This window comes from Coregonus clupeaformis, chromosome 18 (genome assembly GCF_020615455.1).
Source record: "Coregonus clupeaformis isolate EN_2021a chromosome 18, ASM2061545v1, whole genome shotgun sequence".
Lineage (NCBI taxonomy): Eukaryota > Metazoa > Chordata > Actinopteri > Salmoniformes > Salmonidae > Coregonus > Coregonus clupeaformis.
The window spans coordinates 52,600,715-52,628,581 of NC_059209.1; the positions used below are offsets into that span (position 1 = coordinate 52,600,715).

The following is a 27,867-nucleotide window of genomic DNA, read 5'->3' on the forward strand; positions in this document are numbered from 1 at the left end:
TTATTTTAAAAGAAATTGTAAACAATGACAAAAGGGAAATCAATCTACAGACCAAATAATTTTGTTCTCAAACTTATTTACATTTTATTTACATATCTTATGTTATCTCACATTGTCTCTGGTCTTAGTGTTTCTAACTGACAGAGAATTAGGTCAGAGTGGAAGCCAGTTGTCTCTGTATGTGTACATCTGTCTGAGTTGATCAGATACTACAGGTTTGTTCACACACACACACACACACACACACACACACACACACACACACAGCTACTGTAACTGTCACCCTAACATTCACAGGGACACCTGCAATCTTTCTGAGAAGCACGCCCAAACTCATAAACACACACATATGCAGCTACTCCAGGAGACATCCTCTGCAGACCCTAGCCATTACTGGACATAATCTGCTCTATGGTCATCATCATGGTAGAGATTAGAAGACATCCTCTCTCTGTGGACCATGGTCTCTCTCTCCTCTATAAAGATAGTATAGAAGTAATCCTCTTTTCATCTACTCCTGACCATCTGAAAAGAGGAAATACTACTATTACAGCCAACAGTTAATGTTACAGATCAGTGATGTCTGGAAATAAATAGTCAGGGGTTAGAGTTAGGGGTCAAGAGCAGATTTAGGGGTCAGGTAATCTCGGTTGAGTCATGGTGGACGCACTATGCTCCCAAGGGGTCAAAGAGAACTAAAATTTGGGGTTAGAGGTAAGGGTTGGGGGTCAGGGTTACGGTCTCACCACTTTATAACGGCACATGCTGTGATCAGAGCATTAAAGATGGTGGTCTTCAGGAGGAGAAGCCTCAAGGCCTGTAGAGTCACATGATCAGTCCACAAGCCACTGGCTGCAGAGAGAGAGGAACACAGCTGTAATAAATGTTTGTTTGTTACAAATGAATGTTGTAACTAAACTCACTACCTCAATGGCAGTTTAGTTATTGAGAATGCTTACGCTTACCTTGAAACACACTGTTGTGATGTTCATAGCAACTCTCTCCGTCTTCATCTGTAGAAAAAAGTTGTTCACCATCGCACTCTTTCAATAGAGCTACAGTATAGTATACCAAGTTATTTGAAAGCACGCACGCACGCAGACACACACACACACACACACACACACACACACATACACACACACACAAGCCCTACCTGTGAAGGTGGCATGGTGTGTCCTGATGACTCTGGCGTGGCGGCGGTGACTGACAAAGCAGCTGTATGACGGCCATTCGCTGGTCGCCACGGTTACTATGGCCACTGCGCTGCGGCCACTGTCCTGTTCCTCTCCGGCCACACTGTAGGGAGCACTGGCAGGACTCACTAGATGACCATGTCAGAGAGAACAGAGGTGTCAATTCACTAGACTGTCATACTGGAAAGGGCAAAAACAGCAAGATTTTCTAAAATGTAACATCTAGTCTAGTGTGTGTGTGTGTGTTTGTGTGCTGATGTGCCTACCATCCCCAGGTGACCTCCAGCTGACCTCCAGGTGACCCCTCCCCAGGTCAGTGATGACACACACCAGCAGTGTCCAGCCCACCCTCTCACCTGCCAGGTGCACTGGGGGGGCCAGGGAGGCCAACACATCACAATGTACTAGCACTGTGGTAGGGTGGAGGGGGGTGGGGAGGGGGGAGAGAGAGGGAGAATGAGAAGAGAAAACTACTGTAAGTCACTGTTGGTATGGGGCATGATAGAGAGAAGTAACACAGTCTCTAATGGTCTCAGGTTCAACCAGTCATTCTTTTAGTTTGTTACTCAATATATTTACATCATAATTGAAGCTATTGAGAACAAAAAACTGTAGTTGATTATGCATCTGTAGCCCTTTCCTGCAGTCAAATTACCTAGTGGCCTCGTGGGTGGAATATCATTCATATTTTTCAATACTTTTTAAATTCCGAAAATCCAGTGTTTCTATGTAAAACAGTTTAGTATATTTCTGTCTTCTGTGATGTATTTAAAGTGTAATATTGGGATGCAAACTCAAAATATAATACATTTCAACTCTATATCTGACATGGTACAGGTGGCTTCTTTTTCTAAGGCCATAACCATGTGTGTGAGTTGTATACTTATGTTTCAAAGTAGATTTGTTTAAGACGACCAAGAATCACTCTGTGACCCTGATTTAGCCCACTGCAGTAAAAGGTTAAAGAGTATTAGTTAGTTAGTTAGTTAGTCAGTCAGCTCTTTAGTTAGTTAGTTCGTTTTTACTCACCAGTCCAAAGGTAGACAATAGGGAGGCAGAGGAGAATCCTTTGTCGTTGTTTCATGTCTGTGGTATGTCTATGTTGCTGATGAGCATCCTCCTCTATGGTGCCGTTATGCATGCATTTGAAAGTGTGTGAGAGAGTGCATGAGTTGTGAGAGTGTTTGAGTGAGTGAGTGTGTTTTTTTGTTTGTCAGTATCATTCTGCAGGGTGGAGACATTTCACTGAGTTGGGTAGCAGTACATTGTGGGGGATTATCAGCCCATAGTCATGTGACCTCACACCCGCCACGGAATCTCCCCACAGATTGAGAGGGAGAGTGAGAGAGAGACAGCGAGAGAAGGAGAGAGAACCCATTTCACCTCTGAGTCATTTTAACTGTATCAAGTAATGTGTCTTGATACAGTGTCTATAGTTCAGAGGTCCATAGGATCTTACTGTAGTGTAAAAACAGGGAGTTCTCTGGTTGTGTCCTCTACTGTGTGAGTAGGCCAATAGTCTACCAGTAGTAGATCAGTAGTAAACAGGTAACCACAGAGGACACCTGGAGCTCTGGGCTGTTAGCTCTGAGGTGAGAGGCTGATCGTATCAATCATCCCCAGAGTACACCTGCACGCACACACACACACACACACACACACACACATACACGCACGCAAATCTTATGCTCTACAGAAGCCTGGTGTTCTGGAACAAATTCCTACCAAAAGCATCACTTCTGGAACCCCATGGCACTGTCAGGAGGCTAGTTTGATGGATGATTGATACGATCAGCCTCTCACATCAGCCTCTCACCTCAGAGCTAACAGCCCAGAGCTCACTCCCTCCTCTCTACATTTTCTTCATCTGTTTCTGCTGCTAAGGCCACTTTCTACCACTCTAAATTCCAAGCATCCGCCTCTAACCCTAGGAAGCTCTTTGCCACATTCTTCTCCCTGCTGAATCCCCCCCTCTTCCCTCTCTGTGGATGACTTCGTCAACCATTTTGAAAAGAAGGGTGACGACATCCGATCCTCGTTTGTTAAGTCAAATGACACTGATGGTCCTGCTCACACTGCCCCTACCCTATGCTTTGACTTCTTTCTCCCCTCTCTCTCCAGATAAAATCTTGCGACTTGTGACGGCAGGCCGCCCCAACAACCTGCCCGCTTGACCCTATCCCCTCCTCTCTTCTCCAGACCATCTCCGGTGACCTTCTCCCTTACCTCACCTCGCTGATCAACTCATCCTTGACCGCTGGCTATGTCCCTTCCGTCTTCAAGAGAGCGAGAGTTGCACCCCTTCTCAAAAAACCAACACTCGATCCCTCTGATGTCAACAACTACAGACCAGTATCCCTTCTTTCTTTTCTCTCCAAAACTATTGAGCGTGCCGTCTTTAGCCAACTCTCTTGCTATCTCTCTCAGAATGACCTTCTTGATCCAAACCAGTCAGGTTTCAAGACTGGTCATTCAACTGAGACTGCTCTTCTCTGTGTCACAGAGGCTCTCCGCACTGCTAAAGCTAACTCTCTCTCCTCTGCTCTTGTCCTTCTAGACCTGTCTGCTGCCTTTGATACTGTGAACCATCAGATCCTCCTCTCCACCCTCTCCGAGCTGGGCATCTCCGGCGCGGCTCACTCTTGGATTGCGTCCTACCTGACCGGTCGCTCCTACCAAGTGGCGTGGCGAGAAGCTGTCTCCGCACCACGTGCTCTCACCACTGGTGTCCCCCAGGGCTCAGTTCTAGGCCCTCTCCTATTCTCGCTATACACCAAGTCACTTGGCTCTGTCATATCCTCACATGGCCTCTCCTATCATTGCTACGCTGATAACACACAACTAATCTTCTCCTTTCCCCCTTCTGATAACCAGGTGGCGAATCGCATCTCTGCATGTCTGGCAGACATATCAGTATGAATGACGGATCACCACCTCAAGCTGAACCTCGGCAAGACGGAGCTGCTCTTCCTCCCGGGGAAGGACTGCCCGTTCCATGATCTCGCCATCACGGTTGACAACTCCGTTGTGTCCTCCTCACAGAGTGCGAAGAGCCTTGGCGTGACCCTGGACAACACCCTGTCGTTCTCCGCTAACATCAAGGCGGTGACCCGATCCTGTAGGTTCATGCTCTACAACATTCGGAGAGTACGACCCTGCCTTACACAGGAAGCGGCACAGGTCCTAATCCAGGCACTTGTCATCTCCCGTCTGGATTACTGCAACTCGCTGTTGGCTGGGCTCCCTGCCTGTGCCATTAAACCCCTATAACTCATCCAGAATGCCGCAGCCCGTCTGGTGTTCAACCTTCCCAAGTTCTCTCACGTCACCCCGCTCCTCCGCACACTCCACTGGCTTCCAGTTGAAGCTCGCATCTGCTACAAGTCCATGGTGCTTGCCTACGGAGCTGTGAGGGGAACGGCACCTCCGTACCTTCAGGCTCTGATCAGTCCCTACACCCAAACGAGGGCACTGCGTTCATCCACCTCTGGCCTGCTGGCTCCCCTACCTCTGCGGAAGCATAGTTCCTGCTCAGCCCAGTCAAAACTGTTCGCTGCTCTGGCACCCCAATGGTGGAACAAGCTCCCTCACGACGCCAGGACAGCGGAGTCACTCACCACCTTCCGGAGACATTTGAAACCCCACCTCTTTAAGGAATACCTGGGATAGGATAAAGTAATCCTTCTACCCCCCTTTACTCAAACATGGAATTAACCTCCATTCTAGACCTCCCCCCAACTCAGGAAACATGCTGGGGTGCTAGGGCAACATGATTACTGCTCTATGGTGATAGTGCTGAACTTACTAATGTTAAAACAAGTTATTTCGCTGTTTAGCAGGGCATGATTCTGTGTGTGGAGTGAGTGTGCACAGAGATGGGCAGTATTTCTGTTACATATATTTGAAATATGTATTTCAATTACTTTTAAGAATTTTGTAATTTGTATTATACTGGGCTGAACTACACTCCAATGTATTTTGTAACAAGATACTTTTGAGAGCTGTATTTTGTATTTTCAAAATACTTTTCTATACCATTTTGTGGTAACCTTTCACCCTACATTGGTATCAGAAGTCTGATGGCACTATGGTGTGATGAGAGCGTCTGCTAAATGAACTAACTATAAATGTACATATATGTAAAAATGAACAATTGCAAAGCATGCTGAGTATTATTCTAATGAGCTCTGCCCCAAAACAAAACCAATAATTAATACCTAGTGTGCTTTGCAGTTCATTTTGGTATGTTAATTTTCACATATACATTTACATTTTGGTCATTTAGCAGACACACTTATCCAGAGTGACTTACTATTTACAGTCAGTGCATTTAACTAAGGTAGATATTTTGATACATTGATCTTTAGGGTATTTTGTACTTGAATTTTGTAATTGTATTTTGTAATTTTTGCCCATCCTTGAGTGTGCATTTGTGTGTGTCTATCCCAGTTTTAACTCAGCAGCAGTATCAGATTACAATGAAAGCCCTGTCCTTCTCTATTGTAGCCTGCCTGGACAGCTATAGTGTAACTATTCAACCAGCTATCTCTTCCACTCACCATGTTATTTGTTGACATGTAATACACTGTGTATCATAGCATAGAATAGATAGCAACCTTTACCGACCCGACCGAAATGTCAGTTGTTCAGCTTCTTGGCTTTATAAAATCAGACAGAACTAATACAACTCATTAACACTTCACTGTGTGAGATCCTAGATGAGATCCGCTGTTGTTGTTTTTAAATAACAATAACATAGCTTCTTCTTCTCTCTTCAGGTTTCGAGAAAGATCTGCTGAACATTTCAAGCCAATTCTACTAGCCTGTTGCTGTAAGCTTAGACTACACTCCTCCTAAGGTCTAATGACTGACAGATATCCTCCCAAATGTTTATCTATCATTCTGAAAACAAACTGAATGCCAGCACAACACTTGCTGCTCTCAAGAGTGATCTTTAGTATCCTGATCTTTACAGTAGTCATCCAACAACTTTTCCACCATAATGTTCTGGGTCAGGTTCTTGGTTCTGGCCCTCCTGTCTCTGGCTGGTGTGACCCAGACCTCCTCTAGCCCGACCCAGGCCTCTGAGCCCCCTAACCCCACTGAGGAGCAGCCTCCCCTGAATACGGGAAGCCTCTCATTCCCTTGGAGCCGCCTCCGTCTTCCGGGGTACATTGTTCCGCTCCACTACCACCCCCTGCTCCACCCTAACCTCACCATTCTCAGGTACAGCGGTACCGTCAGGATAGAGTTCCAGGTTCAGAACAATACCAACTGGGTGGTGCTGCACAGCAAGGGGCTTCTTATCACTATGGCAACCGTGCTGGATTAGAACCTGGCTCACCTGTCAGACCAGGTAAGCTACTCCCTCAGCACTAAACTATCATGCCCAGTTTCTGCCTTCTCTGACATGTCCGTCTAATTACTACCGCGTGTGTTCCTGTTTGTGTGTGTCCTCAGGTTCTCCCTGTTCTCCACAACCCTACCCATGAGCAGGTTGCCATATTCTCACCCAGAGTGCTCAGCGGTGGGCAGAAGTACTTCCTGTTTCTGGAGTTTGGGGCGGATCTAGGAGAGGGCTTCTATGGCGTCTACAGAGGCACCTACAGAACCAGCACCGGAGAGACACGGTACGGAATGTGTGTGTTTGTGTGCATGTGTGTGTGTGTATGTGTGTGACGTATACTCTATGTATACGGGCTATGTGTAGGTTATGTAGGGGAGAAAGGCTGACACTCCTCATCCAAACGCAGAAACTACTGGTATGAGGAGAGACATCACATGAAACTCCTTGTATTTTCTCTCTCTCTCCCGCCATTCCACCATCCCCCCTATCTCTCCCCTACCTCTATCTCTCCAGGACCCTGGCCTCCACTCATTTTGAGCCCACCAGTGCTCGGATGGCGTTTCCCTGTTTTGATGAGCCTAGCTTCAAGGCTAACTACTCTATCAGTATCAAGAGGAGCCCAGCACACACCGCCCTGTCCAACATGCCTGTAGTGAGTAAACGCACACACCATGGTGGAGATGTGAGACAACATGGTGGCAGGTAGATCATATTATGTGAGTATACAGTGCCTTCAGAAAATATTCACACCCCTTGACTTTTCCAACATTTAGTTGTGTTACAGCCTGAATTTAAATTGATTAAATGGAGATTTTCCCCTGGCCTACACACAATACCCCATAATGTCAAAGTGGAATTACGTTTTTTTTTTTCAAAATTATTACAAATGTATTAAAAATGAAAAGCTGAAATGTCTTCAGTCAATAAGTATTCAACCCCTTTTTTAAGGCAAGCCTAAATAAGTTCAGGTGTAAAAATGTGCTTAACAAGTCATATAATAATTTGCATGGACTCTGTGTTCAATAATACTGTTTAATATGATTTTCTAATGGCTACTTCATCTATAATTATCTGTAAGGTCCCTCAGTCGAGCAGTGAATTTCAAACACAGATTCAACCACAAAGACCAGGAAGGTTTTCCAATGCCTCGCGAAGAAGGGCACCTATTTATATATGAGTAAAAAAAAAGCAGACATTGAATATCCATTTGAGCATGGTGAAGTTAGTCATTACACTTTGGATGGTGTATCAATACACACAGTCACTACAAAGATACAGGTGTCCTTCCTAACTCAGTTCCCGGAGAGGAAGGAAACAACTCAGGGATTTCACCATGAGGCCAATGGTGACTTTAAAACAGTTAAAGAGTTTAATGGCTGTGATATAAGAAACACTGAGGATGGATCAACAACATTGTAGTTACTCCACAATACTAACCTAATTGACAGAGTGAAAAGAAGGAAGTCTGTACAGAATAGAAGTAGAAGGATGACTGTTATACTATTCCAGGTATTCCTTAAAGAGGTAGGGTTTCAAGTGTCTCCGGAAGGTGGTCAGTGACTCCGCTGTCCTGGCGTCGTGGGGGAGCTTGTTCCACCATTTGGGTGCCAGAGCAGCAAATAGCTTTGACTGGGCTGATCGGGAACTGTGCTTCCGTAGAGGTAGGGGGGCTAGCAGGCCAGAGGTGGATGAACGTAGTGCCCTCGTTTGGGTGTAGGGTCTGATCAGAGCCTGAAGGTAAGGAGGTGCCGTTCCCATCACAGCTCCGTAGGCAAGCACCATGGTTTTGTAGTAGATGCGAGCTTCAACTGGAAGCCAAGCCAGTGGAGTGTGCAGAGGAGCGGGGTGACATGAGAGAACTTGGGAAGGTTGAACACCAGACGGGCTGCAGCGTTCTGGATAAGTTGTAGGGGTTTAAAGGCACAGGCAGGGAGCCCAGCCAACAGCAAGTTGCAGTAATCCAGACGGGAGATGACAAGTGCCTGGAATAGAACCTGTGCCACTTTCTGTGTAAGGTAGGGTCGTACTCTGCGAATGTTGTAGAGCATGAACCTGCAGGATCGGGTCACAGCTTTGATGTTAGTGGAGAACGACAGGGTGTTGTCCAGGGTCACACCAAGGTTCTTTGCACTCTGGGAGGAGGACACAATGGAGTTGTCAACCGTGATGTCGAGATCATGGAGTGGGCAGTCCTTCCCCGGGAGGAAGAGCTGCTCCGTCTTGCCGAGGTTCAGCTTGAGGTGGTGATCCGACACCCACACTGATATGTCTGCCAGATATACAGAGATGCGATTCGCCACCTGGTTATCAGAAGGGGGAAAGGAGAAAATTAATTGTGTGTCGTCTGCGTAGCAATGATAGGAGAGACCATGTGAGGATATGACAGAGCCAAGTGACTTGGTGTATAGAGAGAACAGGAGAGGGCCTAGAACTGAGCCCTGGGGGACACCAGTGGTGAGAGCACGTGGTGCGGAGACAGATTCTCGCCACACCACCTGGTAGGAGCGACTTGTCAGGTAGGACGCAATCCAAGAGTGAGCAGCGCCGGAGATGCCCAACTCGGAGAGGGTGGAGAGGAGGATCTGATGGTTCACAGTATCAGAGGCAGCAGATAGGTCTAGAAGGATAAGAGCAGAGGAAAGAGAGTTAGCTTTAGCAGTGCGGAGAGCCTCCGTGACACAGAGAAGAGCAGTCTCAGTTGAATGACCAGTCTTGAAAGCTGACTGGTTTGGACCAAGAAGGTCATTCTGAGAGAGATATCAGGAGAGTTGGCTGGAGACGGCTCAAGAGTTTTGGAGAGAAAAGAAAGAAGGGATACTGGTCTGTAGTTGTTGACATCAGAGGGATCGAGTGTAGGTTTTTTGAGGAGGGGTGCAACTCTTGCTCTCTTGAAGACGGAAGGGACATAGTCAGCGGTCAAGGATGAGCGAGGTGAGGTAAGGGAGAAGGTCTCCGGAAATGGTCTGGAGAAGAGAAGCGGGGATAGGGTCAAGCGGGCAGGTTGTTGGGCGACCGGCTATCACAAGTCGCAAGATATCATCTGGAGAGAGAGGGGAGAAAGAAGTCAAAGCATAGGGTAGGGCAGTGTGAGCAGGACCAGCGGTGTCATTTGACTTAATAAATGAGGATCGGATGTTGTCAACCTTCTTTCAAAATGGTTGACGAAGTCATCCACAGAGAGGGAGGAGGGAGGGGGAGGAGGAGGAGGATTCAGCAGGGAGGAGAAGGTGGCAAAGAGCTTCCTAGGGTTAGAGGCAGAGGCTTGAAATTTAGAGTGGTAGAAAGTGGTTTTAGCAGCAGAAACAGAGGAAGAAAATGTAGAGAGGAGGGAGTGAAAAGATGACAGGTCCGCAGGGAGTCTAGATTTCCTCCATTTCCGCTCGGCTGCCCGGAGCCCTGTTCTGTGAGCTCGCAATGACTTGTCAAGCCACGGAGCAGGAGGGGAGGACCGAGCCGGCCGGGAGGATATTTTACATTTCAGTCATTTAGCAGACGCTCTTATCCAGAGCGACTTACAGTTATTGAGTGCATACATTATTTGTATTTATTTATTATACTGGCCCCCGTGGGAATCGAACCCACAACCCTGGCGTTGCAAGCACCATGCTCTACCAACTGCGCTACACTGGACATAGAGAGTCAAAAGATGCAGAAAGGGAGGAGAGGAGGGTTGAGGATGCAGAATCAGGAGACCGGAGGGAGAAGGATTTAGCAGAGGGAAGAGATGATAGGATGGAAGAGGAGAGAGTAGCGGGAGAAAGAGAGCGAAGGTTGCGATGGCACATTACCATCTGAGTAGGGGCAGAGTGAGTAGTGTTGAAGGAGAGCGAGAGAGAAAAGGATACAAAGTAGTGGTCGGAGACTTGGAGGGGAGTTGCAGTGAGATTAGTAGAAGAACAGCATCTAGTAAAGATGAGGTCAAGCGTATTGCCTGCCTTGTGAGTAGGGAGGGACGGTGAGAGGGTGAGGTCAAAAGAGGAAAGGAGTGGAAAGAAGGAGGCAGAGAGAAATGAGTCAAAGGCAGACGTAGGGAGGTTAAAGTCACCCAGAACTGTGAGGGGTGAGCCATCCTCAGGAAAGGAACTTATCAAGGCGTCAAGCTCATTGATGAACTCTCAACTCTCCAAGGGAACCTGGAGGGCGATAAATGACAAGGATGTTAAGCTTGAATGGGCTAGTGACTGTGACAGCATGGAATTCAAATGAGGAGATAGACAGATGGGTCAGGGGAAAAAGAGAGAATGTCCACTTGGGAGAGATGAGGATTCCTGTGCCACCACCCCGCTGACCAGATGCTCTCGGGGTATGCGAGAACACATGGCCAGACGAGGAGAGAGCAGTAGGAGTAGCAGTGTTTTCAGTGGTAATCCATGTTTCCGTCAGCGCCAAGAAGTCGAGGGACTGGAGGGTAGCATAGGCTGAGATGAACTCTGCCTTGTTGGCCGCAGAACTGCAGTTCCAGAGGCTGCCGGAGACCTGGAAGTCCATGTGGGTCGTGCGTGCAGGGACCACCAGATTAGAGTGGCAGCAGCCACGCGTTGTGAAGCGTTTGTATGGCCTGTGCAGAGAGGAGAGAACAGGGATAGACAGACACATAGTTGACAGGCTACAGAAAAGGCTACAATAATGCAAAAGAGATTGGAATAAAATTAACTAAACATCTGGGGAAGCGAGAGAGCGGGGCCTCCCTCACTTACCTTTCACTGAAACACTCAAATATAACTCTCCCAACTTCCACTTTAGAAATCAGCTTGAAAGTCAATGGCAAGACTTGAAAATGGTTGTCTAGCAATGATCAACAACCAATTTGACAGAGCTTGAAGAAATTAGAAAAGAATAATAGGCAAATGTTGTACAATACAGGTGTGGAAAGATCTTAGAGACTTACCCAGAAAGACTCACAGCTGTAATCACTGCCAAAGGTGATTCTAACATGTATTGACTCAGCGGTGTGAATACTTTCAGTGGCTTGCGAAAGTATTAACCCCACTTGGCATTTTTCCTATTTTGTTGCCTTACAACCTGGAATTAAAATTGATTTTTGGGGGGGTTTGTATCATTTGATTGACACAACATGCCTACCACTTTGAAGATACAAAATATTTTTTACTGTGAAACAAACAAGAAATAAGACTAAAAAACTGAAACCTTGAGCGTGCATAACTATTCACCCCCCCAAAGTCAATACATTGTAGAGCCACCTTTTGCAGCAATTACAGCTGCAAGTCGCTTGGGGTATGTCTCAATAAGCTTGGCACATCTAGCCACTGGGATTTTTGCCCATTCTTCAAGGCAAAACTGCTCCAGCTCCTTCAAGTTGGATGGGTTCCACTGGTGTACAATCTTTAAGTCATACCACAGATTCTCAATTGGATTGAGGTCTGGGCTTTGACTAGGCCATTTCAAGACATTTAAATGTTTCCCCTTAAACCACTCAAGTGTTGCTTTAGCAGTATGCTTAGGGTCATTGTCCTGCTGGAAGGTGAACCTCTGTCCCAGTCTCAAATCTCTGGAAGACAGAAACAGGTTTCCCTCAAGAATTTCCCTGTATTTAGCGCCATCCATCATTCCTTAAATTCTGACCCTGCCGATGAAAAACATCCCCACAGCATGATGCTGCCACCACCATGCTTCACTGTGGGGATGGTGTTCTCTGGGTGATGAGAGGTGTTGGGTTTGCGCCAGACGTAGCGTTTTCCTTGATGGGCAAAAAGCTCAATTTTAGTCTCATCTGACCAGAGTACCTTCTTCCATATGTTTGGGGAGTTTCCCACATGGCTTTTGGTGAATACCAAACCTGTTTGCTTATTTTTTTCTGTAAGCAATGGCTTTTTTCTGGCCACTCTTCCGTAAAGTCCAGCTCTGTGGAGTGTACGGCTTAAAGTGGTCCTATGGATAGATATTACAATCTCCGCTGTGGAGCTTTGCAGCTACTTCAGGGTTATCTTTGGTCTCTTTGTTGCCTCTCTGATTAATGCCCTCCTTGCCAGGTCGGTGAGTTTTGGTGAGCGGCCCTCTCTTGGCAGGTTTGTTGTGGTCCCATACTCTTTCCATTTTTTAAATAATGGATTCAATGGTGCTCTGTGGGATGTTCAAAGTTTCAGATATTTTTTTATAACCCAACCCTGATCTGTACTTCTCCACAACTTTGTCCCTGACCTGTTTGGAGAGCTCCTTGGTCTTAATGGTGCCGCTTGCTTGGTGGTGCCCCTTGCTTAGTGGTGTTGTAGACTCTGGGGCCTTTCAGAACAGGTGTATATATACTGAGATCATGTGACAGTTTGCACACAGGTGGACTTTATTCAACTAATTATGTGACTTCTGAAGGTAATTGGTTGCACCAGGTCTTATTTAGGGCTTCAAAGCAAAGGGGGTGAATACATGTGCACGCACCACTTTTCCGTTATTAATTTTTTTGAATTTTTTTAAACAAGTTATTTTGTTCATTTCACTTCACCAATTTCGACTATTTTGTGTATGTCCATTACATGAAATCCAAATAAAAATCAATTTAATTACAGGTTGTAATGCAACAAAATAGGAAAAACGCCAAGGGGATGAATAATTTTACAAGGCACTGTATGTAAATTAGATATTTCTGTATTTCATTTTCAATAAATTACTAAATATATCTAAAAACATGTTTCCACTTTATGGGGTATTGTGTGTAGACGGGTGAGAAAAAAATCGAATGAATCCATTTTTAATTCAGCCTGTAACACAACATTTTTTTGAATAAGTTAAGGGGTATGAATACTTTCTGAAGGCAGTGTGTGTGTGTGTGTGCATGTGTGTGTGTTTTCCCTCTAGGAGCAGACAGTGGTCCTGGATGATGGACTAATGGAGGACCGTTTTGCTGTGAGTGTGAGGATGAGCTCCTATCTGGTGGCCTTCATCGTTTGTGACTTCAGATCTGTCAGGCAACAACTGCCTCAGGGGTCAAGGTAGGTCTGACTGGGGGCAGGGATGTGTATACGGGTATGTGTACATGTATGTATGTGCAATGTGTGTGTGTGTGTGTGTATGTGTGTGATTTCAGAACATCACTGTAATAATGTTTCAGGTTTCTGTCTATGCTGCTCCTGAGAAATGGCAGCAGACTCATTATGCTCTGAAGGCTGCAGTCAAACTACTGGAGTTCTACGAGAAATACTTCAACATCAACTACCCACTACCTAAACAAGGTAACTAAATATATAAATATCAACTACCCACTATCCAAACAAGGTAACTAAATACAGTGCCCTCCACAATTATTGGCACCCCTGTTTAAGATGTGGTCGAGGACTTCCAAAAATTCTCCTTTTTTTTTAACAATATAGAACCCAAATGCAAAAAAATAGAAAAATCCAACCTTTTATTTAAGTACATTACTTTGGTGTAAAAAAAAAAATCACACATTTAGAAAAAAAAAACTTGAAATCATGTGTCCCACAATTATTGGCACCCCTGATGTTAATACTTTGTACAACCCCCTTTTGCCAACAAGACAGCACTTAATCTCCTCCTATAACATTTCACAAGATTGGAGAACACAGAGAGAGGGATCTTTGACCATTCTTCTTTGCACAATCTTTCTAGATCATACAGTGTCCTGGGTGCTCTCTTATGCACTCTCCTCTTTAGCTCGCCCCACAGGTTTTCGATTGGGTTGAGGTCTGGGGACTGAGATGGCCATGGGAGGACCTTGAGTTTGTGACTGCTGAACCATTTTTGTGTAGATTTTGCCACATGTTTTGGATCATTATCCTGCTGAAAGACCCAATGACGACCCATCTTCAGCTTTCTGGCAGAGGCCATCAGGTTTTTTATTTAAAATGTCCTGGTAGTTCAAATCGTTCATAATGCCATGCACCCTAACAAGGTTCCCAGGGCCTTTGGAAGAGAAACAGGCCCACAGCATCACAGATCCTCCACCATACTTCACGGTGGGCATGAGGTGCTTTCGGCATACTCATCTTTTGTTTTACGCCAGACCCACTTAGAGTGTTTGTTGCCAAAAGCTCAATCTTAGTCTCATCTGACCAAAGCACACGATCCCAGTTGAAGTCCCAGTGCCGCTTAGCAAACTCAAGACGTTTACGTTTGTGAGTGTAGTAGTGAGAAAAGGCTTTTTCCTTGCATGCCTCCCAAACAGCTTGTTGGCATGTAGAGAGCGTCTGATGGTTGTTTTGGAGACTTTGTGACCCCAAGATGCCACTCTTTGATGCAATTCTGTGACAGTGAGCTTAGAGATTTTTTTACTTCTCTTACCATCCTCCTCACTGTGCGTTGTGGCAAGATAAACTTGGGACCTCTTCCAGCCTTGTTTGTCACTGTTCCAGTTGTTTTAAACTTCTTAATGATTCCTCTGACTGTAGATACGGGCAAGTTAAGGCGCAGTGGCTATTTTCTTGTAGCCATTGCCTGACTTATGAAGGTCGACACAAATCTGCCTTACTTGAATGGTGTGTTCTCTTGTCTTTGCCATGTTGACAAATGGGTAAGAGAGAGTAGGCCTCTGTGTCACGTCATATTTATACCCCAGGAAACAGGAAGTCATGAATTACTAATTAAAAGTTCCTAGATACCCTGACCAACTTTAGCAACTACAGAAAAATATATTTAAAAAAAAATCAATTAAAATTTTCTGCGGAATTGTTAGGGGTGCCAATAATTGTGGGACACATGATTTTCGGACACATGAAGTTTTTTTTTTGTAAATGTGTGATTTTTTTTTTTTTACCACCAAAGTAATGTACTTAAATAAAAGGTTGGATTTTTCTCTTTTTTTGCATTTGGGTTCTATGTTGTTTTAAAAAAAAATGAGAATTTTTGGAAGTCCTCGACCACATCTTAAACAGGGGTGCCAATAATAGTGGAGGGCACTGTACATCAATATCAACAACCCACTATCTAAACAAGGTAACTAAATACTTCAATATCAACTACCCACTACCTAAACAAGGCAACTATACTGAACAAAAATATAAACGCAACATGTTAAGTGTTGGTCCCATGTTTCATGAGCTGAAATAAAAGATCCTAGAACTTTTCCATATGCACAAAAAGGCGTATTTCTCTCAAATTTTGTGCACAAATTTGTTTACATCCCTGTTACTGAGCCTTTCTCCTTTGCCAAGATAATCCACCCACCTGACAGGTGTGGCATATCAAGAAGCTGATTAAACAGCATGATCATTACACAGGTACACCTTGTGCTGGGGACAGTAAAAGGCCACTTTAAAATGTGCAGTTTTGTCACACAACACAATGCCACAGATGTCTCAAGTTTGAGGGAGCATGCAATTGGCATGCTTACTGCAGGAATGTCCACCAGAGCTGTTGCCAGAGAATTTAATGTTCATTTATCTACCATATAGTGCCTCCAACGTCGTTTTAGAGAATTTGTCAGTACGTCCAACCGGTCCAACAATTTACATGTTGCGTTTATATTTGTATTCTGTGTAAATACTTCAATATCAACTACCTAAAAAAGGTAACTTAATACTTAAATATCAACTACCCACTACCTAAACAAAGTAACTAAATACCAGTGAAAGTACTACTTAAGTTGTTTTTTTGGGTATCTGTACTTTACCCAAACTTTTACTTTTACTTCACTACATTCCTAAAGAAAATGATGTACTTTTTACGCCATACATTTTCCCTGACACCCAAAAGTACTACATTTTGAATGCTTAGCAGGATAGGAAAATTGTCTAATTCACACACTTATCAAGAGAACACCCCTGGTCATCCCTACTGCCTCTGATCTGGCGGACTCACTAAACACATGCTTCGTTTGTAAATTATGTCTGAGTGATGGAGTGTGCCCCTGGCTATCCGTAAATAAAAAAAACAGGAAAATGATGCCGTCTGGTTTGGTTTATATAAGGAATTTGAAATGATTTATACTTTTACTTTTACTTTTGATACTTAAGTATATTTTAGCAATTACATTTACTTTTGATACTTAAATATATTTAAAACCAAATACTTTTAGACTTTTACTCAAGTAGTATTTTACTGGGAGACTTTCACTTTTACTTGAGTAATTTCCTATTAAGGTATCTTAACTTTTACTCAAGTATGACAATTGGGTAATTTTTCACCACTGCTAAATACATCAACATCAACGTTGATGATAAAGCATAATGCATAATGAACATTTTGGTAGGGGTTGATACATCTTTCGTAATCAAGTCTGACATTTTAAAGTGGAAATTACAAACTTCAGAAGCCTTTTTTAAACCTGAAATACTACAAGTTATCCTGCAACAGGGTGATCAAATTAAGATCCTACATCTGTATCTATTATTTTGAATACTAGACAGTGAATACAAGTATTTAATATATTGTATAGATCAATAAAAACAAAGAAGTATAATGTGTGTTTCTCCGTTTTATGTCATTGGTGTTATCGCATTGAAAATCACTGATTATAAAGATATCAAATTCCACATTTCAAGTTTTATTAGTCGTATGTAAGGCAAACACATGGTATACACCGTCCAACGAAGTGCTTACTTGCAGGTTCCTTCTCTACAATGCAACAATAAGAAATAATAAAGGATAAGAATATGAACATAAAGTTAAATGGCTCAGTAGAATATAATAAACATTTTAGCATCAGTATAATACAGGAAGGCAGTATTTAGCAATCATAATATGAGTATGGTAGCAGTTGTGATGTGTAGCATGAATGTATGTGTGTGTGTGTGGATGAGTGTATATCTGTATGAGTGTATGCATGAGTGAGTACGTGAATGAGTGCAGATATACAATGACCTTGAGCATTCTCTCCAGCGGCAAACTTTTATCAGGGGAGGGATCTACAGTATATTTTAAAAATGTATTAGCTAATCACACCCTTTTAGTATTTCATCAATTTGAGGATTCATCCCTCTGATAATTTGGTGTGTCTAAATGTAAAATGTCACTTTGTGTTAGTCAATTTAAATGAAGTGGAAATAACATTGTGAGCAAAATGATTAATCACTTCACTTTAGTAAATGGCTTTTAAAAGATTGATGACCTTAGATTTTAGCATTCAAGGCCTGCATTTCAGAAAATCCTAATTTATCTAAAACGTCTCATTGGTGTTACCATCATTGGGGTTACTACTCCTACTGGTGTCACAATGTTATCATAATGGTAAAAAATATTTAAAGTCATTAAGCTACCATTTTGGTTGTTTTAGAATGGGAAGATGTACCCAAATACATTTAAATAAATACAAATCTAGAAAAAAAGAAGTAAAATTGCCATGCCCAAAGGCCACCGTAATTCAAGAATAACCCAGTTGTTTAAACAAGCAAGGCAATCATTCTAAAGTTACTGCCTGCCTCCCCCTCCAGACCTGGTGGCTATCCCAGACTTTCAGTCGGGAGCAATGGAAGACTGGGGTCTGATCACCTTCAGAGAGACCAGCCTGCTCTACGACCCTGCCACCTCCTCAGCCTCCGATAGGCTCTGGGTTACCATGGTGATCGCCCATGAGCTCGCCCACCAGGTAAGAGTCAGACAGGTTGTTGTGCAGTTCACGGTGTAGAACAGGAAGTAGCCAGTCATGGCAAGGAGTTAGATTTTATGTGATATGACTACAATGACATGAAGAGGGATTAACAGTGATGCTATGAACCTCTGGATTCTTCAGGAAGTTTATCTGCACTGGAACTCCTCTCTTCTCTTGACATCTCTCATTGTCTGTCCTCTCCTGTCTGTCTGTCTGTCTGTCTGTCTGTCTGTCTGTCTGTCTGTCTGTCTGTCAGTCAGTCAGTGGTTTGGGAACCTGGTGACCATGGAGTGGTGGAATGACATCTGGCTGAACGAGGGCTTTGCCAGATACATGGAGTACATCTCAGTGGACGCCACATACCCCGAACTCAGAGTGGTATGATCCTGTTACTCACTTGTTGTACACATCACTAGCCCGAGTTCACAGTATGAATGTTTCACCTGATCTAGACATGTCCCTGAGTGAAATTCCTGTTGAAACTGTGCCTTTTTTAATCTCTTAGGAGGACTATCTTCTGGACACCTGCTTCGTTGCGATTGGTCGAGACTCTCTAAACTCCTCTCGCCCCATCTTCAGTGGCTGAAAGCCCCACACAGATTAAAGAGATGTTCGACACAGTATCCTATAATAAGGTAGGCAAACACGCATATACACAAGCACACTTTTTCCATTACATAGATTTCATCAACCCTGTCTTTACTTCAATTGAGGGAGTTAGGATGCATGTCTAAAGTATTGGATCAGGCCCCCAGTGTTGATGTACTTTGTTGTTTGTTCCACCAGGGGGCATATGTCCTGCACATGCTAAGACACTACCTGACTGACCAAGTGTTCCAGAGTGGAATCATGCGTTACCTTCGCAGGTACAGCTACAGCAACGCTTGCAACCAGGACCTGTGGGACAGCCTGGCCAACGTGCGTAGATCGATCAAATGATACATCATTTTTTGATCCCAATAGGTTGCTTTAGTGTGTAAATGTGAACTGCTGTGTTGTTTTTCTCAGATGTGTTCAGAAGAGGAGTTCACCTCTGGAGAACACTGCTACAGCAGCAGCCAGGCAGCTAAGAACGCAGTAAACACACCTCTCTTTACATAACAGTACATTACATTACAATACCAACAGTCTGACCATTACAAACATGTACTCTGTAAACGTCTCACCACTGAATTAACTGTGTGATGTTTACCTGTGGGTGTGGTTTTGATGTGTGTGTGTGTTGTGTGTCAGTACCTGTACGCTGGGGAGCACCTGGACCTGACGACCATGATGAACACCTGGACGTTGCAGACAGGTGTGCCCTTGGTAACGGTTGCTAGACAGTGGTCTCGTCTGGTGCTGAAACAGGAGAGGTTCCTGAGGACCACACATCCCTCTGATCCAGCATGGCCCAGCTTGCAGCAGGGGTAAACACACACACACACACACACACACACACACTCACTCTGATGTTCATGTGTTGTGAGGTCATATTCCTGCGCCTCATCCCTCCCCTCTCTGATCTCTGTGTGTTAGGTACCTGTGGCACATCCCTCTGACATACAGAACTGACACCTCAACTAGCATCCACAGACACCTCATGACCACACTCACAGGTAAGACAACTACTGACCACACTCACAGGGAAGATAGTTGCTGTCGCTCTCCTCAGTGTGGCGGTTGCTGAGTTGACTGGTTGTTTCACTAAATTATTGAATTATTGATTGCTGTGTCTCTCCTCAGACAGTGTGGAGGGGGGCTGGGTGAAGGTGAATGTGGACATGGCTGGTTATTACCTGGTCCACTATGATGGTTCAGGCTGGGACGACTTGATACAACTACTGAAGAACAACCACACAGCTCTCAGCTTCATGGACAGAACACACCTCATACACAACGCCTTCCAACTCACCACGTAAGAGACCTATCTGTGTGTGTGTGTGTCCATGTGATTATGTGAATAGACAACACAAACACTCTTTTGTTTCTGACGTCATCCCTCTATAATATTTCTATAGGGCAGGTCGGCTGTCACTCGATAAAGCCTTGGACCTTATTGGCTACCTGCGATCAGAGAGTCACACCGTGCCCCTCCTCCAAGGATTGGCCTACCTGGAAGCCTTCTACAGGATGGTGGAGAGGATGGACATACCTGACGTCACACAAAACCTCAGGGTAGGGCACATACACAAACACATAAAACATGAAATAATTCTAAAACATTCTGTTACATAAAGTTTGAGTTAGGTATGTGTGTGTGTGGTCTGATGTCCTCTCTGTGTGTGGTCTGATGTCCTCTCTGTGTGTGGTCTGATGTCCTCTCTGTGTGTGTTTTCTGCAGACATACATCCTGTGGTATTTCCGTGGTGTGATTGACCGTCAGATGTGGAGCGACAAGGGCTCTGTGTCTGAGAGGCGGCAGAGTTCGGAGCTCCTCTCCCTGGCCTGCCATCTAGGAGACCTCCCCTGTCTGGAGCAGGCCCAGCGCAGCTTCACACACTGGCTGGACTCCAACAGTACACTCAGGTCTTTCTGTCTGTCTGTCTGTCTGTCTGTCTGTCTGTCTGTCTGTCAGCTATTTGAGAGAGTAATTACATCCCATGGACAGCAACATACAGTACCTTGTTCAATCCTTGACCCAATCAAAGGTGCAAACTTTGCCTGACTGCAGAAGTAAACCATGTCCTGTCTGTGCCTCTCCCTCCACCAGCCTGCCTGCAGTGACAGAGACAGTGTATTCAGTAGGGGCCCAGGAGGACAGTGGCTGGGCGTCGCTCCTCCACATATAGACTCTCTCCCTCTCAGAGACACACAAACACAAGATCCTCTCTGCCCTGGCCAGCAGCAGAGACACAAACAAACTACACAAGTATGTATAGTCTTCTATACTCTGTCAATTCAATTCAATATATGACATTACATTAAATTTGTGTGTGTGTGTGTTTCTACCCCAGGTTGTTGGAGCTGGGTCTAGAGGGGAAGGTGATCCGTACCCAGGACCTGGCCTCCCTCCTCGTCATGGTAGCCAGGAACCCCAGGGGACATCATCTGGCCTGGACCTACGTCCAGAAATACTGGAGCACCTTGGTGGACAAGTAGGTGGTAGAGAGGGAGGGGGAGAGGGAGGGGGAGTGAGAGAGAGGAGAGGGGGAGGGGGAGAGGGAGAAGGAGAGGGTTGGGAGAGAGGGGGAGGAAGAGAGAGGCACAGGGAGAGGGAGAGAGAAACTAACACTCAGGAGGAGAAATAGGTGGTGTCTATCCCTGTGCTAGAGAACTGATAGACAGACAATGGTAAAAAAAAGTATGTAGTAGTAGGCCAGCAGTCCCATAGCCTGTGGGCTTTAGCCAACCTGTGATGTTTCCTCTGGTTTCCACCCTGCAGGTTCCAGTTGGGATCGTTCTCTATTAGAAACATTATCATCGGCACCACAGGCCAGTTCTCCTCCACAGAGGAACTCACTGAGGTGAGATTACTGATCTGTTAGTGGCAATATCATTTTCAACAACTACACCCTGAACCTAGAAATGTAATGTGTCAGTAGCAATGTATGAGCGAGGGTGTGTGTGTGTCCCAAAGCCCACGGCCATGCTTACCAGGTGTGTGTGTTCCCTAGGTGCGTGTATTCTTTGAGTCGATCCATGAGCAGGCGTCTCAGCTGAGAGTCACTCAGGTTGCCATTGACAACATCCAGAAGAACATCCTCTGGATAGAAAGAAACCTGGGAACTCTGAGGAGCTGGCTGAACCAACGGATAGACTCAAGAGAGAAAGGGGGAGGGAGGGAGAGAGGGGTGGGGAGATAGGGAGACAGAGAGACAGCAATAGAAAATGAGCTTGCAGTTTTTGAAAGCTTGATTAGAGCTTTGATTTTTAATGATGAATATTTGTGGGATACTTGAGTGTATATAGTTTGGTCATGTTTTTCAGTTTACATCAGGATTTGTAAATGTTTTTGTTGAATTTGATTAAGATGTTTGATAATAAAATGTTGTGAAAGTATTATTTGAAGAGCAGTAAGTAGGCCAGGATCATGTGGAATTACACAGAGCAAATTAAATAAAAACAGAAAACGCATTTTTAGGTGTGAATGTAGGAGTGGTCTGAAAATGCTAAAACATCACAGTAAGTGAGACAGAAATAAGCTTGGCCACTGTTTGGCCTCACACACTACAACCTCATAGCCACTAGGTGGAGCAGACCGCAGATTATTTAGTGTGAAACAGAGATGTGTGTAAACATGTTGCAATGTACACATACAGATCTGCGATCTTAATTTGATCACTGTTATCAGCAGAACATTTTCCTGTGCAGCAGGAAATGCAAATTGTAGTGTATTCAAGGTTTTAAAAGGCTTCTAAAGTTTGCAATTTCCACTTTAAAATGTCAGACTCGATTTGCCCTAACAAAATATGCATCAACCCCTACAAAAATGTCAATTAATTATGATCCACATATTAATTCACATTTCCTGTTGCTGCAGGATTCTTTTCCTGCTGTGAGAAGCTGGGTCAAATTAAGATCTGTATCTATGTTGAGAGTTGGTTTAGTTGGTTTCCAAAAGACAGACCTATCTTTCACCTATAGTGTTTGCAAGTTGGTTGAATCATATCAAATAAAATGTTATTCGTTACATGCTTTGTAAACAACAGGTGTAGACTAACAGTGAAATGCTTACTTATGGACCCTTCCCAACAATGCAGAGAGAAAGAAAATAGAGAAATAATAGAAAAATAACAACAAGTAATAATACAAGTAATAATAACTTACTAACTTGGCTATATACATGGGGTACCAGTGCTGAGTCTATGTGCAGGGGTACGAGGAAATTGAAGTAGATATGTACTTATAACTAGGAATAAAATGACTAGGAAACAGGATAGATAATAAACAGTAGCAGCAGCATATGTGATGAGTCAAGAAAGTTGCAATAAGGGTCAATGCAGATAGTCCGGGTAGTTATTTGGTTAATTATTTAACTAACTAGTTAACAGTCTATTGGCTTGGGGGTAGAAGCTGTTCAGGGTCCTGTTGGTTCCAGACGTACATCAGTACCGCTTGCCGTGAGGTAGCAGAGAGAACAGTCTATGACTTTGGTGTCTGGAGTCGTTGGCAGTTTTTAGGGTGTTCCACTGACGCCGCCTTGTATAGAGGTCCTGGTTGGCAGAGAGCTCGGTCCCAGTGATGCACTGGGCCGTACGCACACCCTCTGTAGCGCCTTGTGGTTGGATGTCAGGCAATTGCCATACCAAGTGGTGATGCAGCCAGTCAAAATGCTCTCAATGGTGCATCTGTATAACTTTTTGAGGATCTGAGGGCCCATGACAAATCTTTTCAGTCTCCTGGGGGGGAAGAGGCACTGTTGTGCCATCTTCACGACTATGTTGGTGTGTGTGGACCATGATAGATCCTTAGTGATGTAGACAGGAATTTGAAGCTCTCGACCTGCTCCACTACAGCCCCATTAATGTGAATGGAGGTGTGCTCGGCCCTCCGTTTCCTTTAGTCCGCGATCAGCTCCTTTGTCTTGCTGACGTTGAGGGAGAGGTTGTTGTCCTGGGACCACACTGCCAGGTCTCTGACCTCCTCCATATAGGCTGTCTCATCGTTGTCGGTGATCAGGCCTACCACCGTTGTGTCGTCAGCAAACTTAATGATAGTGTTGGAGTCTTGCGCGGCCACGCAGTCGTATGTGATCAGGGAGTACAGTAAGGGACTAAGCATGCACCCCTAAGGGGCCCCTGATTTGAGGGTCAGCGTGGCGGATCTGTTGTTGCCTACCCTCACCTCCTGGGGGCGGCCCATCAGGAAGTCCAGGATCCAGTTGCAGAGGGAGGTGTTCAGTGCCAGTGTCCTTAGCTTAGTGATGAGCTTGGAGGGCACTATGGTGTTGAATGCTGAGCTGTAGTCAATGAACAGCATTCTCACATACACTACCAGTCAAAAGTTTGGACACACCTACTCATTCAAGGGTTTTTCTTTATTTGTAAAAAAATGTTACATTGTAGAATAATAGTGAAGACATCAAAACTATGAAATAACACATATGGAATCATGTAGTAACCAAAAAAGTGTTAAACAAATCAAAATATATTTTATATTTGAGATTCTTCAAATAGCCACCCTTTGCCTTGATGACAGCTTTGCACACTCTTGGCATTCTCTCAACCAGCTTTTTTAAAATGTATTTTTAATTTCACCTTTATTTAACCAGGTAAGCCAGTTGAGAACAAGTTCTCATTTACAACTGCGACCTGGCCAAGATAAAGCAAAGCAGTGTGATAAAAACAACAACAACACAGAGTTACATATGGGATAAACAAAATGTACAGTCAAAAACACAATAGAAAATATATATACAGTGTGTGCAAATGTAGTAAGTTATGGAGGTAGGGCAATAAATAGGCCATAGTGCAAAATAATTACAATTTAGTATTAACACTGGAGTGATAGATGTGCAGAAGATGATGTGCAAATAGAGATACTGGGGTGCAAATGATAAATAACAATATGGGGATGAGGTAGTTGGGTGGGCTAATTACAGATGGGCTGTGTACAGGTGCAGTGATCGGTAAGCTGCTCTGACAACTGATGCTTAAAGTTAGTGAGGAAGATAAGAGTCTCCAGCTTCAGAGACTTTTGCAGTTCGTTCCAGTCATTGGCAGCAGAGAACTGGAAGGAATGGCGGCCAAAGGAGGTGTTGGCTTTGGGGATGACCAATGAGATATACCTGCTGGAGCGCATACTACGGGTGGGTGTTGCTATGGTGACCAATGAGCTAAGATAAGGCAGGGATTTGCCTAGCAGTGATTTATAGATGACCGGGAGCCAGTGGGTTTGGCGACTAATACGTAGTGAGGGCCAGCCAACGAGAGCGTACAGGTCTCAATGGTGGGTAGTATATGGGCCTTTGGTGACAAAATGGATGTCACTGTGATAGACTACATCCAATTTGCTGAGTAGAGTGTTGGAGGCTATTTTGTAAATGACATCGCCGATGTCAAGGATCGGTAGGATAGTCAGTTTTACGAGGGCATGTTTGGCAGCATGAGTGAAGGTGGCTTTGTTGTGAAATAGGAAGCCGATTCTAGATTTAACTTTGGATTGGAGATGCTTAATGTGAGTCTGGAAGGAGAGTTTACGGTCTAACCAGACACCTAGGTATTTGTAGTTGTCCACATATTCTAAGTCAGACCCGCCGAGAGTAGTGATTCTAGTCGGGCGGGCGGGTGCAAGCAGCGTTCGATTGAAGAGCATGCATTTAGTTTTACTAGCGTTTAAGAGCAGTTGAAGGCTACGGAAGGAGTGCTGTATGGCATTGAAGCTCGTTTGGAGGTTTGTTAACACAGTGTCCAATAAAGGACAATCCTTCATGTGGTAGTCACCTGGAATGCATTTCAATTAACAGGGGTGCCTTCTTAAAAGTTAATTTGTGGAATTTATTTCCTTCTTAATGCGTTTGAGCCAATCCGTTGTATTGTGACAAGGTAGGGGGGTATACAGAAGATAGCCCTATTTGGTAAAAGACCAAGTCCATATTATGGAGAGAACAGCTCAAATAACCATCAAGCGCTATGATGAAATTGGCTCTCATGAGGACCACCACAGGAATGGAAGACGCAGAGTTACCTCTGCTGCAGAGGATAAGTTCATTAGAGTTACCAGCCTCAGAAATTGCAGCCCAAATAAATGCTTCACAGAGTTCAAGTCACAGACACATCTCAACATCAACTGTTCAAAGGGGACTGTGTGAATCAGGCCTTCATGGTCAAATTGAAGGCAAAGAAACCGCTACTAAAGGACACCAATAAGAAGAAGAGACCTGCTTGGGCCAAGAAACACGAGCAATGGACATTAGACCGGTGGAAATGTGTCCTTTGGTCTGGCGTCCAAATTTGAGATTTTTGGTTCCAACCGCCTTGTCTTTGTGAGATGCGGTGTGGGTGAACAGATGATCTCTGCATGTGTTGTTCCCACCGTAAAGCATGGAGGAGAAGGTGTGATGGTGTGGGGGTGCATTGCTGGTGACACTGTCTGTGATTTATTTAGAATTCAAGGCACACTTAACCAGCATGGCTACCACAGCATTCTGCAGTGATACGCCATCCCATCTGGTTTGGGTTTAGTGGGACTATAATTTGTTTTTCAACAGGACAATGACCCAACACACCTCCAGGCTGTGTAAGGTCTATTTGACCAAGGAGAGTGATGGATTGCTGCATCAGATGACCTGGCCTCCACAATCCCCCGACTTCAACCCAATTGAGATGGTTTGGGATGAGTCGGACGGCAGAGTGAAGGAAAAGCAGCCAACAAGTGCTAAGCATATGTGGAAACTCCTTCAAGACTGTTGGAAAAGCATTCCAGGTGATGCTGGTTGAGAGAATGCCAAGAGTGTGCAAAGCCATTATCAAGGCAAAGGATGGCTATTTGAAAAATCTCAAATATAAAATATATTTTGATTTGTTTAACACTTTTTTGGTTACTACATGATTCCATATGTGTTATTTCATAGTTTTGATGTCTTCACTATTATTCTACAATATATATTTTTTTACAAATAAAGAAAAACCCTTGAATGAGTAAGTGTGTCCAAACTTTTGACTGGTACTGTAGATGTTCCTCTTGTCCAGGTGGGAGAGGGCAGTGTAGAGTGCAATATAGATTGCGTCATCTGTGGATCTGTTGGGGCGGTATGCGAATTGGAGTGGGTCCAGGGTGTCTGGGATAATGGTGTTGATGTGAGCCATGACCAGCCTTTACAAGCATTTCATGGCTACAGATGTGAGTGCTACAGCGCGATAGTCATTTAGACAGGTTACCTTGGAGTTCTTGGGCACAGGGACTATGGTGGTCTGCTTGAAACATTAGGTATTACAAACTGGGTCAGGCAGAGGTTGGAAATGTCAGTGAAGACACTTGCCAGCTGGTCAGCGCATGCTCTGAGTACGAGTCCTGGTAATCCGTCTGGCCCTGCGGCCTTGTGAATGTTAACCTGTTTAAAGGTGTTACTCACATCGGCTACGGAGAGCGTGATGACACAGTCATCAGGGATCAGAGATGGAGGGACAGGCGATGAGAACCTCATAACCTCTCCTCTGTTGTCATGGCAATAGTCAGGAAACCAGTGGATGGGCCTGAAAAACTGAAAAAGCTGTTGGAGCAGTACAGCCAAAGATTGTGGATAAATGAAGATGTCCCACTCAGACCGTTTACCATTGAAAAAAATATCAGTTCCAGTCTGCTTAACGGGGTGGCTCTCCCATAGGCACCAATGCATTAGCAGCTGGGTCTGGTCTGCTTAGTGGATGTCTCGCTTCTTCTTCCATCTCTGTTACAGCTTTCTCACGCTGCTGAAACAACAACTTCCTGAAATCAGACACACACGGTTACAGGGCAGGAGCACTACCTACTGTGCTATAACTATTCAAATCTCTTGGCTCCACTGGCCCATAATGAACTTCCAAGCAACTGCACATTTGCAGCTGCATACACAAGTAATGTTTCTGAAGTGCTGTGACACACAAAGCTGTGTGTGGTGACTGACTGTTAGCAATCTATTGTTATAAAACTGATTGTTAGGATCCTCGATGCTGATTGGACAAGCAACGTTCCAAGCCGTGCTGTATTGGCCTTACAGTTCCATCTCATAAATTATCACTGCACCTCATAAGAATATCATGTTCATGTTGCTGTCCGAATCATCTCTTGTATTTATCTCAACTCACACATTATTTTAATTGTTAAGGACAGGGAAGTAGCCAAAGCTCAGTCACATGCTGGCTTTGGGCCATGGGGACATCGTCTTACTGCATGTGACTCCTGACCTCCTGTACAGTGTCTGTGTG

General features: G+C 44.5%; 1 long non-coding RNA gene and 1 pseudogene across 1 annotated transcript; one reads left to right on the forward strand and one right to left on the reverse strand.

The window, feature by feature from the left end:
• Positions 1-71: 71 nt before the first annotated feature.
• LOC121583668 lies at positions 72-1,581 on the reverse strand. The gene is made up of 5 exons (XR_006003554.2): positions 1,463-1,581; positions 1,157-1,324; positions 966-1,013; positions 747-852; positions 72-525 (listed from the first exon to the last, which is right to left on the reverse strand). It is a non-coding gene; the product is annotated as an uncharacterized LOC121583668 (long non-coding RNA).
• A 4,617-nt stretch (positions 1,582-6,198) lies between these two features.
• Positions 6,199-27,780, forward strand: LOC121566002 (annotated as a pseudogene).
• Positions 27,781-27,867: the final 87 nt, after the last annotated feature.